This window comes from Saccopteryx leptura, chromosome 6, assembly GCF_036850995.1.
Source record: "Saccopteryx leptura isolate mSacLep1 chromosome 6, mSacLep1_pri_phased_curated, whole genome shotgun sequence".
NCBI lineage: Eukaryota > Metazoa > Chordata > Mammalia > Chiroptera > Emballonuridae > Saccopteryx > Saccopteryx leptura.
Genome location: NC_089508.1, coordinates 147,974,994 through 147,988,855, shown reverse-complemented (window position 1 = coordinate 147,988,855; position 13,862 = coordinate 147,974,994).

Here is a 13,862-nt window from a genome sequence, read left to right as displayed (position 1 = left end):
TGGAGAAATAACAACTGACACAACAGAAATACAAAATATTGTAAGAAAATACTATGAAGAACTGTATGCCAAAAAACTAGACAACCTAGATGAAATGGACAAATTCCTTGAAACATACAATCTTCCAAAAATCAATCTGGAAGAATCAGAAAACCTAAACAGACTGATTACACCAAATGAGATCGAAACAGTTATCAAAAAACTCCCAACAAAGAAAAGTCCAGGGCCCAATGGCTTCACAACGGAATTCTACCAAATATTCAAAGAAGAACAAACTCCTATCCTTCTCAAACTATTTCAAAAAATTCAAGAGGAAGGAAGACTTCCAAGCCCCTTTTATGAGGCGAGCATAATTCTGATTCCAAAACCAGGCAAAGACAACACAAAGAAAGAAAATTATAGGCCAATATCTCTGATGAATATAGATGCTAAAATCCTCAACAAAATATTAGCAAACCGGATCCAACAATATATAGAAAAAATCATACACCATGATCAAGTGGGATTTATTCTGGGGAGGCAAGGCTGGTACAATATTTGTAAATCAATCAATGTGATTCATCACATAAACAAAAAGAAGGAGAAAAACCATATGATAATTTCAATAGATGCAGAAAAAGCATTTGATAAAATCCAGCACCCATTTATGATCAAAACTCAGCAAAATGGGAATACACGGAACATACCTCAACATGATAAAAGCCATCTATGAGAAACCCACAGCCAACATCATACTCAATGGGCAAAAATTAAAAGCAATACCCTTAAGATCAGGAACAAGGCAGGGGTGCCCCTTTTCACCACTCTTATTTAACATAGTCCTGGAAGTCCTAGCCACAGCAATCAGACAAGAAGAAGAAATAAAAGGCATCCAAATTGGAAAAGAAGAAGTAAAACTATCATTATTAGCAGATGATATGATATTGTATATAGAAAACCCTAAAGTCTCAGTCAAAAAGCTACTGGACCTGATAAGTGAATTCAGCAAAGTGGCAGGATATAAAATCAATACTCAGAAATCAAGGCATTTTTATACACCAACAATGAATTGTCAGAAAGAGAAATTAAGGAAACAATTCCCTTCACAATTACAACCAAAAAAATAAAGTACCTAGGAGTAAACTTAACCAAGGAGACTAAAGACTTGTACTCGGAAAATTACAAAGCATTGATACAAGAAATCAAGGAAGATACAAACAAGTGGAAGAATATACCGTGCTCATGGTTAGGAAGAATAAACATCATTAAAATGTCTATATTACCCAAAGCAATCTATAAATTCAATGCAATACCAATGAAAATACCAATGACATATTTCAAAGATATAGATCACATATTCCAAAAATTTACATGGAACCAAAAAAGAACACAAATAGCCTCAGCAATCTTAAAAAAGAAGAATAAAGTGGGAGGTATCACACTTCCTGATATCAAGTTATATTACAAGGCCATTGTACTCAAAACAGCCTGGTACTGGCATAAGAACAGGCATATAGATCAATGGAACAAAACAGAGAACCCAGAAATAAACCCACAGTTCTATGGACAACTGATATTTGACAAAGGAGGTAAGGAAATACAATGGAGTAAAGACAGCCTCTTTATCAAATGGTGTTGGGAAAATTGGACAGCTACCTGCAAAAAAATGAAACTAGATCACCAGCTTACACCACTCACAAAAATAAACTCAAAATGGATAAAAGACTTAAATGTAGGCCGTGAAACCATAAGCATCTTAGAAGAAAACATAGGCAGTAAGCTCTCCGACATCTCTCGGAGCAATATATTTGCTGATTTATCTCCATGGGGAAGTGAAATAAAAGACAGGATAAACAAATGGGACTATATCAAACTAAAAAGCTTTTGCACAGCTAAAGACAACAAGAACAGAATAAAAAGACAAACTACACAATGGGAGAACATATTTGACAATACATCTGATAAGGGGTTAATAACCAAAATTTATAAAGAGCTTGTAAATCTCAACACCAGGAAGACAAACAATCCAATCAAAAAATGGGCAAAAGAGATGAATAGACACTTCTCCAAAGAGGACATACAGATGGCCAATAGGCATATGAAAAAATGCTCAACATCACTAATCATTAGAGAAATGCAAATTAAAACCACAATGAGATATCACCTCACACCAGCCAGAATGGCTCTCATCAACAAAACAACACAGAATAAGTGCTGGTGAAGATTTGGAGAAAAGGGAACCCTCCTACACTGCTGGTGGCAATGCAGACTGGTGCAGCCTCTGTGGAAAACAGTATGGAGATTCCTCAAAAAATTGAAAATCGAACTGCCTTTTGACCCAGCTATCCCACTTTTAGGAATATACCCCAAGGACAGCATAGAACGGCTCCAAAAGGAGAAATGCACCCCCATGTTTGTGGCAGCATTGTTCACAATAGCAAAGATCTGGAAACAGCCCAAGTGTCCGTCAGAGGACGAGTGGATTAAAAAGCTTTGGTACATATATACTATGGAATACTACTCAGCCATAAGAAATGATGACATCGGATCATTTACAATAACATGGATGGACCTTGATAACATTATACGGAGTGAAATAAGTAAATCAGAAAAAAAACTAAGAACTATATGAATCCATACATAGAAGGGACATAAAAATGAGACTCAGACATGAACAAGAATGTGATGGCAACAAGGGTGGGGGGTGGGGGGAGGGGGGATGTGGCGAAGAAGGAGAGAGGGGTTGGGGGAGGGGAGGGGCACAAAGAAAACCAGATAGAAGGTGATAGAAGACAATTTAACTTTGGGGGAGTGGTATACAGCACAATCAAATCAAATGTCAAAATAATCTAGAGATGTTTTCTCTCAACATATGTACCCTGATTTATCAATATCACTGCATTAAATTAATAAATAAATTTAAGAAAAAAGAAATACCTTAACCATGTACACAGACAACTGATTAGTAATAGAATGAAGTCTTTAGTCAAATTCTTCATTCACTTTTGAACCACAGCACAATAAAACAATCTCAAAGTATAATAAAACCAAATAACTTTGTAATATTTCATCATGCTTACTCCATACAAATGTATAAGCCTATGAGGTGCATATTATTGTCAGTAAAGAGGATACAGAGTGAGTTAATTAGTTTCCCTCTCAGTCCCATTATGCATAGGAAGTTATTAAATAGACCCTTAAATACTGTGTGGACTTGTATGTGTGCTAATCTACACAGATAAACTCTTTGACTTGAATCCTAAGGTAATTCTAATCATCCATGTACTTGGATACCTCTATGGATAGAGCACTCCATAATGAAGCTGACAGCTTTAATGAATATCTAACATAGGTTGGTGGATACTTGTCAAAACTTCTCGACTGAAGGCAGAGGGATGCTTGGTGCCTTCATTGTGGAGGTATTTCCCAGAAGTCTGGAAAGAAGATCAGGGATATTGACTTTGGGTTTTTAATTTATTCTGGACAGGATAAAGGCAAATCTTGAACTCTTATTTCTCTGTGAATTTCCTACAGTCTTAATGGAATATTCAGACTTGAGATTCAAAAAGACATAGGTCTACTAGTGCCCTCTGGGCACTCCAGCAGAAATTTTCTGACTGATTTCCCAAGTCTATAATTTCCTCCAGAAGGACAGATGATATCCTCTTCCTGACTTGAATACAGTCCAGGCAAAGCATTTAGGAAGAACATAATCCCATTCTTGAAGTTTTAAGTGGTCAAAATTACATGCAAGACAAGTGTCCAAGTTAGTTTGGCCTATCTTTTCATTCATTCTCCATTTACTAAATCATTCAATCAGTTGGCTGATCAGCAAATATCTATATATACTAGGAGCTGCTTTATCTGCAATAGGAGATATAAAGAATAATGGGCAACCTTCATTTAAGTGGGAGAATTATAAACATACATGCAAGGCCATATATGAGCACAGACACTGCTATTGATTCAGTCAATGGAGAGACCACTGTGTATAGAGCAGTCAAAGAAACTTCAACTGAAAAAAATAAGTGATAACAAGGCTCAGTTGGACAGTTGATTAATATGTGAATACAGAGAAAAACAGCAGACACACAAGAGTGGAAGAGCACCAAGGCCTGGATGCATAGCCAACTCCACTGCAGGGATCCTCATATGGGCGTACTGGAGGACATCATTGGTGTGTTGGAATGGAACTGGAAATCCTTGAATGCCAGTTAGGCCTTAATCTTTCAAGTAACAAGGAAGTTCTAAATGTTCTTAAGTAATATAATTATAATACCTTTGAACTGAAAATGCCTTAGATATCTAAGTCATAGTTTTGAAAAAGTTAATACAAAAATGATCGCTGGTTACATGGGGGACAGAGAGCCTAAGGAGGTAAGAGACAGGTGACAATTTAGAGCACTGATTTCAGAAGTTGAAAGGAGCAGTCTCGTACAGGAGAAATTAGAAAGAGTTGACAGGCTTTAGTGACTGATCAGTCACAAAATATAAAGAAGAAAGAATCTAAGATAGCTCAAAGGCTTCAACCATAGGTGAACACACAATGTTGGTACTTACCATTAGAAAATTCTGTGGGGAGAAGGGAGTGTGGATAAAGATGTTAATGTTAAGTTCAGCTGAGGTGAGCAGGATATCCAAGTGCATTTCCACTAAGTGGTTGGAGTTTTATGACCGGAATTCAGAAGTGTTCAAAGCTAGGTATGTGGATTTGGAAGTCATTTGTGTAGAGGATTCTGCCAACATTGAAATTATGGCCTGAGAATAGCCACAATTCTGACAAACCACAGATATTGTGGCTCTTTTATGTGGACACACCAGGAAAATCATTCTCTATTGTTTTTGTTATCCCAAGAGAGAGAGCAGTAGGCAAAGTATATTCCACAATGAGTACAATTCTTTGGAAATCACAATAAATATGATAAACTCAATATGTATAATGTAGGAGAGTAAGGCTGATTCTTATTTGTCTTTGCATTCCCTATGGCTTGCACACAGTAAGTGGCCCCCAAAAGACTTGATGATTAAATTAAAAATTAAAGCTAGCTTTTAAGATAATTAATATACCTTGAAAGAGCACTGGGAAAGGTTAACAATGTTCAATTTGTATTCTAAGCATCTTTTCTTGAGAATATAGTAAAAAGCCCACGGAAGTTGGAAAGACTGGTTGTTGTTTTTTAACAAAAGGAATGAAAAAGATAAGAATTCTTTCTGGCCTGACCTGTGGTGGCGCAGTGGATAAAGCGTTTGACCTGGAATGCTGAGGTTGCCGGTTCGAGACCCTGGGCTTGCCTGGTCAAGGCACATGTGGGAGTTGGTGCTTCCTGCTCCTCCCCCTTCTCTCTCTCCTCTCTAAAATGAATAAATAAAGTCTTAAAATAAATTTTAAAAAAAAGAATTCTTTCTGTTGTACCTTAAATAGTCATTAGTTTTTGGAACAAAAAGTCACTTTTTTTTTCTTAAGTGAGAAATGGGGTGGCAGGGAAACAGACTCTCACCTGCTCCCCAATCAGGATCCACCCAGCAAGCCCCCTACAAGATAATGCTCTGCCCATCTAGGGCTGTTGCTCCTTTGCTTGGCTACTGAGCTATTTTAGTGCCTGAGGCAAAGACATGGAGCCATCCTCAGCATCCGGGGCTAACTTGTTCCAACCAAGCCATGGCTGCAGGAGAAGAGAGAGATAAAGAAAGAGGAAAGAGGGATAGGGGGAGGAGTGGAGAAGCAAATGGTTGCTTCTCCTATTTGCCCTGACCAGAAATCAAATCTGGGACTTCCACATGCCGAGCTGACACTCTACCACTGAGACAACTGGGTAGGGCCTAAATAGTCACTCCTGAATTATTATTGTCATTGTAAATCTTCCAGGGCAGTTTTTAAAGCTATGCCATAAAATTTAGCATCTGGCTATGTATTTTTTAACTTTGTCCTCTAAATCATAGAGTCAAATTTTTAGAACTGGAAAAACTTTAGTGCTTATTTATTTTCAGTGGTAAACAATTCAGAATAATAAAAGCTATTGACATCTACAGGTCTTATCTCCAATGTCTATTACTCAACTGCAGACTGCACATTCATAAAGTTTATATTCTTTGCTTGTATGAAGTCCTCCATGTTAGTTGTTCAATATATGATATTTAACAAGTACTTGTTGACTTACATGCTAGTCTGCCAAATAAGCCCTAACCATAAAAACACACACATATCATACACTATAAGTTGCTCAAAATAGCGGTTAGAAAGTCTTTTTTTTTTTTTTTTTTTTTTTGGCATTAATTAAGTCATAGAAAAACACTGGTGTCAGTGAAGGTTCTGGGCTTTATGGAGAACAAGGTAGCAAAGTAAATAATATCTTTCATGAGAACTCATCTGAAAGTGTTGCCAAGATTAAAAAGTTAATAGTAAGTAATTAGATTTGCACTAAATAGTTGCTGGAATATTTTTCTCACCTATGCTCGTTTACTATTTTTATATTTTAATTTACCAATGTCTACACAGAAACCTACCTATAGATTACTCTAGAAGTCAAGATGTAGGGAAAGCCTCAACAAAATGTCTCAATCCCTGTGCAGCTGTCACACAAGGGCTGTGGAAACCACGAGGAAGCCTTGGATGTACCCTTTAGTAATTTTGCTCCTACCCAGAAGGAGTGCAAAGACCAGCAGGAGCGGCAGGTGGGTGGTTTCTTCCATGGACACTCAGTCAAAACAGCAAAGCCAGTGCTGCTCTCACGCACAAGGCCAGGCTTCTCTTATCTCCCATGAAGGAGAGTATTAAACAAAATGAAAGCCAGCTTCACAGAATAAACCAAGGGTCCCCAAACTTTTTACACAGGGGGCCAGTTCACTGTCCCTCAGACCGTTGGAGGGCCAGACTATAAAAAAAACTATGAACAAATCCCTATGCACACTGCACATATCTTATTTTAAAGTAAAAAAGCAAAATGGGAACAAATATTTAAAATAAAGAACAAGTAAATTTAAATCAACAAACTGACCAGTATTTCAATGGGAACTATGGGCCTGCTTTTGGCTAATGAGATGGTCAATGTGCTCCTCTCACTGGCCACCAATAAAAGAGGTGCCCTTTCTGGAAGTGTGGTGGGGCCGGATAAATGGCCTCAGGGGGCCGCATGTGGCCCGGGGGCCATAGTTTTGGGACCCCTGGAATAAACATTATGTTGTTGCCCTTTGGATTATATTGAACATACACACACACACACACACACACACACACACACACACACAAGGCTCAGAGAGCATGAAAGTTCCTCAGGAATGACATGTAAATTTCATAAGCACAACTTCAAACAAAGCATCCACAGGGGTTTTATATTAGACTGCAGAATCCTGTAAGGTGACAGCAGTTTGCCCTGCCTGGTGCTCATTCCACAGTGCTGCTCTGCCCTGCTGTGGACACATTGAGAAGTGCAGGGGAAAGTCATGCCCAGAACCCACAATCTGCTGACTCAGAAGCCTTCACTCAGAGAAACAGGTGAAGCACAGATAAAAACAGAGACTTTTCTTTTAATAGGAAATCCATATTAAATATTTATATATTCTGAGTATAATGTTACTAGTTGCAAAAGGATAAGCTAAAAGTGACTTAGAGGGCAAGTGATTTGCATAAAAACCATATCAAATGGTTTTTAACTCATCCACTTGTATAGTTGAACTTAATGTTCCTACATACATATCTTCTAATTTTCCAAGGTGTAATGTTGTTGACTGATGTAGAAAACATAGTGTGGGTTTAAATAGAAAAAGCAAGGATAACAATAATAATTAACATTAATTGAACAATTATCGTATGTCATGCACCAGGCAAATAAATATTAATTCATTTAATCTTCACAACAAAGCCATGAGAAAAATAGTAGCTCATTATGCTTTTCAAAGTGGTTTTACATAAGCATTTTCTGTTGCTCCTTACAAAGTGCTCCGAGGGAGACAGGAAACCTCACAGCACATAAGACACCTTGAAGACCTTGACGTGAGAAGGAAAGACCCAGACCAACCCTCAAGTAAGAATCACAATCCATGTCCAGGCATCCCAGCTCCCAAGACAGTATATATTTTCCTATAAAAAGATGTTGATTTACACCCTAAAGAAAAATCCTTTACCAGACTAATCTTAAGAAATGTTTATCAAAACTGAATAAGCAGAAAGTATGAAAACATCTGACAATAACATTTTCTTCTCTAATTTTAACATTGAAATAAAAGGATGCTGACTAAATTACAAAAATAATAATGCATAATTATTTATTGCATTGTATATTAAGCAGGCTTGGTTTAAGGTAACTTATTTATTAACATTAAGTCCCTTTTGAAGGAAAGCCCAAAATGAACTTGAACTTTCTCCCCATTAATCTGATCTACTCAATTAAATACTGGTCCTAAAATCTACACCTCTGCCCTAGCCAGATAACTTGGTTGATTAGAGCATTGTTCTGAAGTGCAGAGGTTGCTGGTTTGATCTCTAGCCAGGGTACATACAGGAACAGGTGTTCCTGTCTCTCTCTCAGCCTCTCCTTTCTTCCTCTAAAAATTAATAAAAATAAACTTTAAAATCTGTACCTCCATATGAGACTTCCCACACGGCTAATATAGATTGGTCTTGCCAAGCTGTTTATCCACTTTCTTCCTGGTTTTTGTTTGTTTTGTTGCAGGAAAATGACCCTAAGGGAGGAGATGCTCAGACAACTTAATTAATGAAGGAAGGAACATTTATTAGTAGCCAGCAGAGCATGTGGGGTTAGTAGCACCAAAGCACAAGCTCCCCAATTAGATTTTCTTACAGGTTATACAGAATCTAAGCAATGGGCATGTGGTTTCTTTGTTTAAGGTTTCCCAGGACTCAAGGAGAGAGGCAGGAGAGTTTCGGTGGGGTCAGCAAGGGGGAAGGGGTTTCGGGATCACTGGTCACAGCTACATACAGAACCTGTTTTTCTTGCTTTGTGCTGCAAGCGGCTCTAAGCAACCATTTAGAGAACTATGGATTGTAGTTAATTTATCACTGGCTGACTCAGTTATCCCTGCTGGATCCTTTCCCTTGTATTCTTCTGGTTTCTCCCCTTGCAAAGCAGGAGGAAAGCTTGTTCCCTCCTCAGTTTTTGTTCTTGTTCTGTTGCTTTGCTTTGGTTTTGCTTTGGGGCTAACAGTGACCATAAGATTTGTGGCCTTCAGTCTTGTAGTGAATTGTATTTGAAAGCTGCATTCTATGTTTAGCTTGATTTCCCCAACAAACTCCTCAAGATTAAGACATTTTATGCTTTCAAAATTTAAATTTCCTAAAACCACATATATATAGTCAAATAATTATTGATAAAGGGGCGAAGAACATACAATGGAGAAAAGAAAGCCTCTTCAATAAATGGTGCTAGGAAAACTGGAAAGCCACATGCAAAAGAATGAAACTGGACTACAGTCTGTCCCCCTGTACTAAAATTAACTCAAAATGGATCAAAGATCTAAACATAAGACCTGAAACAATAAAGTACATAGAAGAAGACATAGGTACTAAACTCATGGACCTGGGTTTTAAAGAGCATTTTATGCAAATCAAAACGGCAATGAGATACCACCTCACACCTGTTCGATTAGCTGTTATTAGCAAGTCAGGTAACAGCAAATGTTGGAGAGGCTGTGGAGAAAAAGGAACCCTCATACACTGTTGGTGGGAATGTAAAGTAGTACAACCATTATGGAAGAAAGTATGGTGGTTCCTCAAAAAACTGAAAATAGAACTACCTTATGACCCAGCAATCCCTCTACTGGGTATATATCCCAAAAACTCAGAAACATTGATACGTAAAGACACATGCAGCCCCATGTTTATTGCAGCATTGTTCACAGTGGCCAGGACATGGAAACAACCAAAAAGCCCATCAATAGACGACTGGATAAAGAAGATGTGGCACATATACACTATGGAATACTACTCAGCCATAAGAAATGATGACTTCGGAACATTTACAGCAAAATGGTGGGATCTTGATAACATGATACGAAGCGAAATAAGTAAATCAGAAAAAAACAGGAACTGTATTATTCCATACGTAGATGGGACATAATAGTGAAACTAAGAGACATTTATAAGAGTGTGGTGGTTACGGGGGGGAGGTGGGAATGGGAGAGGGATAGGGGGTGGGGAGGGGCACAAAGAAAACAAGATAGAAGGTGACAGAGGACAATCTGACTTTGGGTGGTGGGTATGCAACATAATTGAACGACAAGATAACCTAGACTTGTTATCTTTGAATATATGTATCCTGATTTATTGATGTCACCCCATTAAAAAAATAAAATTATATATATAAAAAAAAAAATTAAAAAAAAAAAATAAAGAGCATTTTATGAATTTGACTCCAATGGCAAGAGAAGTGAAGGCAAAAATTAATGAATGGGACTACATCAGACTAAGAAGTTTTTGCTCAGCAAGAGAAACTGAGAACAAAATAAACAGAAAGCCAACTAAATGGGAAATGATATTTTCAAACAACAGCTCAGATAAGGGCCTAATATCCAAAATATACAAAGAACTCATAAAACTCAACTACAAACAAACAATCCAATAAAAAAATGGGAAGAGGACATGAATAGACACTTCTCCCAGGAGGAAGTACAAATGGCCAACAGATATATGAAAAGATGCTCATCTTCTTTAGTTATTAGAGAAATGCAAATCAAAACTGCAATGAGATACCACCTCACACCTGTTCGATTAGCTATTATTAACAAGACAGGTAATAGCAAATGTTGGAGAGGCTGTGGAGAAAAAGGAACCCTCATACACTGCTGGTGGGAATGTAAAGTAGTACAACCATTATGGAGGAAAGTATGGTGGTTCCTCAAAAAACTGAAAATAGAACTACCTTATGACCCAGCAATCCCTCTACTGGGTATATACCCCAAAAACTCAGAAACATTGATACGTAAAGACACATGCAGCCCCATGTTCATTGCAGCATTGTTCACAGTGGCCAGGACATGGAAACAACCAAAAAGCCCATCAATAGACGACTGGATAAAGAAGATGTGGCACATATACACTATGAAATACTACTCAGCCATAAGAAATGATGACATCGGATCATTTACAGCAAAATGGTGGGATCTTGATAACATTATACAAAGTGAAATAAGTAAATCAGAAAAAACCAGGAACTGCATTATTCCATATGTAGGTGGGACATAAAAGTGAAACTAAGAGACATTGATAAGAGTGTGGTGGTTACGGGGGGAGGGGGGAAAGGGAGAGGGAAAGGGGGAGGGGGAGGGGCACAAAGAAAACTAGATAGAAGGTGACAGAGGACAATCTGACTTTGGGTGATGGGTATGCAACATAATTGAAAGACAAGATAACCTGGACTTGTTGATCTTTGAATATATGTAACCTGATTTATTGATGTCACCTCCTTAAAAAAATAAAATTATAATTAAAAAAAAAAATTAAATTTCCAACTTCAGACTGACTCTGCTCATGGGACAGTTCACAGCCATAACCAGGAACTAACAAATGCAAGAACAAGGATCAGATTAACCTTGGCTTGACAGCACAGGGCTTCAAACTTATAAGTGGGTTACAAGGTGTATTTACAAGTTAATTGTATGGAAATTGTGATAGGTTTTTCCATTTTAAAGTTAATACTAATAGCATTTTTAAAAATTTTAAGAGAGCAATTTTTGTTACAAGGTTGTTAATCATTAGACTCCCTGCAAGATGGGCCCTTGTGCTGGCTTTGACCCTTCATGTGGCTCATCCCTCTGCATGGGGCATGGAGCAAGGAGGCCACAGGGCACAGGGGCATGCCCACCCAGAGTCTGCTTCTTTCTACTGGTACTTGGGCTCCCTGAGTCACCAGGACTGGAGATGTCAGTGTTCTTCGCGGGGAGATGGAGGAATGTGGTTGTGAGAGCCAGAGTATGGGCACCCCATGCACTGCCCCAGGGAGAAAAAGGAAAGAAGATGGTGGCCTATGGACCTGGAGCTAGGTTGGGGGGCAGCTCTCCCTGCAGTGCTACATTCTAGGGAAATCCTCTTAAAGTCTGAAAAATTTAAATCTCGTCTTCCAGGTCATTACGAAGGTATATCAGCCAGAAAGGAAGCCAAAACAGAATATTTTATGCAAATGTTTGTTAGCTAAATTTTTTTTTAACTAAAAAAGCATACAAGCAAAGCTTGGCAAAACACAGAATCAGACAACATACATTAGAAGCACCAGTAATAGCCTGACCAGGTGGTGGCACAGTGTATAGAGCAGTGGTCCCCAACCCCCGGGCTGTGGACTGGTACCGGTCTGTGGGCCATTTGGTACAGGTCCACAGAGAAAGAATAAATAACTTACATTATTTCCATTTTATTTATATTTAAGTCTGAATGATGTTTTTTTTTTTTTTTAATGACCAGATTCCCTCTGTTACATTCGTCTAAGACTCACTCTTAATGCTTGTCTCAGTCACGTGATACATTTATCCGTCCCACCCTAAAGGCCAGTCCGTGAAAATATTTTCTGACATTAAACCGGTTCGTGGCCCAAAAAAGGTTGGGGACCACTGGTATAGAGCATTAGCCTGGGATGCTAAGGATTTAGGTTTGAAACCCCAAGGTCACTGGCTTGAGCATGAGACTATAGACATGGCCCCATGGTCACTGGCTTGAGCCCAAGGTGCTAGCTTGAGCCCAGGTCACTGGCTTGAGCAAGGGATCACTGGCTCAGCTGGAGCCCTCACCCCCATCAAGGAACATATGAGAAAGCAATCAATGAGTAACTAAAGTGCTACAATGAAGAATTGATGGTTCTCATCTCCCTCCCTTCCTCTCTGTCCCCCCATTCTCTCTCTCTTTCTCTTTCTCTCTCTCTTTTCATATGTGCACAAGAAAAAAAAGAAGCACCAATAATAGCTAATAGTATATAGAAATATGTTCAACATGGAGAAAATACAGTACAGATCAGCCAGTAAGATAATCTTCTGCCTATCAGATGCACAGTAATCTTTTTCCTCAGATTACCTCTTTATATTTTTATTGAATTTATTGGGGTGACACTGGTTAACATAATTATACAGGTTTCAGGTGCCCAATTCTACAACACATCTGTGTACACTGTATTGTGTGTTCACCTCCCCAAGTCAAGTCTTCATCCATCACCTTTTATTGCCCCTATACCCTTCTCTGCTCCCCACCCCCAGATTATTAAAAGATTGACCAAATGCAGTATTAGAGTGAAAATGCCACACACACAATGGGAAATAGTATTTGTAAGTTTTTGTGTTCAGGAAGAGAGATTGGGCTCAACTATGAATAATACAACAAGGAAAAGTGAGAATTTATAGCCGTGATGGTGGGGATATTTTGGGAGGTGTTGGTGATTAGAAAATTACTTCAAGAGAAAACATCAGGGTTAATGACACTAAGTTAATAAGTTCTGATAACCCACTACCATCAGACCAGCCAACATCAGGGTTAAGAGGGGATTCTGAATACAGGGACCCTTCAGGGTTCTTACTGAAGGCAGGGCAGAATGATCAGACTTCACCTAGGGGATGGTAAAGAATGAGGAGATGTGACCAAATATTCAGGGTGAATAGAAACAGATGGAGAGAGACTCTGGCTAAACCCAGACTTAACGGGATTCGTGCTTAAGTCAGTACCGAGTTGAGAAGAGCGTCCCAATGAGCCTGACCAAGTGTGACCATGGAGGGACTCTTTCTCTTAGCCTGAGAAAAGACTAAGATTCCTAAAAGTCTTGCATTCTAAGATAAGCATTGAATAACAGGAGCATCCTGGGTCTCTTTATCAAAACAGGAGCACTTTTTAAAATCAAAACCGACCTAAATGCAATTGAATTAGGATTGCTGATTGCCATATAGTGAGCTACCAG